We start from the raw sequence: 2,500 nt of genomic DNA, 5'->3' as shown, positions 1-2,500 counted from the left end.
GGAGAAAAAATGTTTGCAGGAGCATTAAGGTGGAAATATTGCTCTCCCTTTTTCTTTCACGTTAGCGTGTTTGTTTATCGTATAAGTATTTACCTTCACTTATCTCAGTAGGTGTATCCGATTACGGAAGCCTGAAAAGGAAAATATCTTTCAATATCAGGTTATTTTTGTTATACCTTTGTTTTCATAGACCAAGAAGAAACGGGTGTTAGCAGAGTCGTTAAACCGGGATCACGAAATCATACATAATGCCATTTTTATAGTGGTAAATTGCCCCTCAGCGGCCATTAAGCAGGTGTTCTATACCACCATTTATGGTTTTTACTGCATAGCTAACTATGCGTGCAAAAATGTAAATCGCAGGAGAGTTAACCAAGTATATATTATCTCCATCTCCACGGTATGAATAACCCTGCTACAATTCTTAAGCAAAATTCTCTCTCTCTCTCTCTCTCTCTCTCTCTCTCTCTCTCTCTCAGTCTAATAGTTCCATATTATTTCCTTTATACCAATTTCGTCCAAACTCTTAGTTTGGATGAAATTGGTAAAATCAAACACGTTTAAAATATTAATAAATGATTTGTTAAAATCAAACGTGTTTGATTTTAACAAATCATTTACCCAAGAGGATGCATTTTTAAATTATTTGGTTCTTAAAACTGTAAATATTAGAACAGACGTTGTTTGCACCACTCCTACTGCCCAGGTTGTCTCTCTTTCTCCTGCCCAGGCATTGGAAGGAAGAACCCCCATTGCAGGTGCCGATGCAGAAGTTTTGGACGAGGGAACAGCCGAACACACAGAGGAGGTAGTTCAACCACGACGATCGGCTCGTCTTTTGGCCAGACATTTGAACGAGGGAATAACATAATTAAGAGAGTTTGTTTTGGTGGTTATCTCCTCGGAGACGTTTCCAGAGTCCTGCCTGTCCTTCGTAACTTTTTTGTATATAATTTTTGAAAAGAAAAATCAGTACGGCTGATGAGGTCTACTGATCAAGTAGACGAAAGCTCCCGTCTTTTATGTATTTTTAATACACATTTTACATAATTGTGGACTTTGATTACTTGAAGATTTTCCAGTCACGTTATGGTGATTTTTTGAGATATATATATATAATTATATATATATATATATATATATATATTATATATATATATATATATATATATATATATTATAGATATATATAATATATATATATACATATATAATATTATATATATATATATATATATATATAATATATATATATATATATATATATATATATATATATATATATATATATATATATATATATATATGTATATATATATATATATATATATATATATATATATATATATATATATATATATATATATATATATAAATTGACAATGCATACTTCATGGAAGAAAATTTTGGCAAAATAAAGTGACTGACTCAGTATTAAATTCTTCTCCAACTGCATTACTTCACGAATCAGTTGTTTAAGTGAATCCTCGAAAAGATAGCTTCTCATCCTCCATCTGATATCAGTACTGTCTCTGAATAATATCTAAACCGTACAGAACTTTGTAGTATATGAGGTTTTGAGAAATAACCACTTGCAGCAGATGAGCGCGTTAAAGGCCAAAAATTCAGATAACAAGAACAATTATTCATAATATTCTGCAAAGGTTTGTTACTGACTAATATACCTTGAAGAGCGCAAAATGTCGAGCTGGTATTTAAAAGTGTATGGTTCTACTACAGTAACTTTGACTATTCAGTTAATTGTTGAAAATGTTTGCAACCTAGTTTATTTCAGCGCTGTTAGAATGTTCAATTCTTCTTTTACCCCAGATTATTTAAGAGGAAAAAAATGTCATGCAATATGAAGATTATTGTTTCACTAAAATATTACTAAGTTTTTGCAGTGGAACTGAGTCTGATGAGTATTACCTTATTCAGAGGAAATTATTACTAAATGTTTCTGCTCATTAATCGTTTCATCCCATGACTGCATAATTTATTTTAAAGGAGACAATTCCTATTGTAAAAAAAAAAAGGTTTCTGAGAAGATAAATTCAAACATGCAATATATATACCCTGGCGGTATATATATATATATATATATATATATATATATATATATATATATATATATATATATATATATATATATTGTTACGGACTCCAAGATCTCAGAAACAATGTTACGGTGTCGAAATATCCTGGAAAGGGTTCGACATAAACTTACGGCCTCTGAGAGAGGTCCACTTCAGGTTCGATATAAATAAATAAAAAAAATATATATATCAACACAAACAGTTGAAACTGGGGATACGAATATAGAAAGAAACACTAACACAACAAAGGTTTATTTACAAGCTTACTAACAAAGGTAAATGCAGAATGGTATCTCCTATTTACATAAAAAGATAGAATCTTACACTGCATGAACTGGGGGAACAGTGACGCAATTCAAATACTTGCTACTCGATTTGGCGATTCGACGTGCTGGCTTCATAAA

Source organism: Macrobrachium nipponense, chromosome 2 (assembly GCF_015104395.2).
Source record: "Macrobrachium nipponense isolate FS-2020 chromosome 2, ASM1510439v2, whole genome shotgun sequence".
Classification (NCBI taxonomy): Eukaryota; Metazoa; Arthropoda; class Malacostraca; order Decapoda; family Palaemonidae; genus Macrobrachium; species Macrobrachium nipponense.
This window is presented reverse-complemented; position numbering follows the sequence as displayed.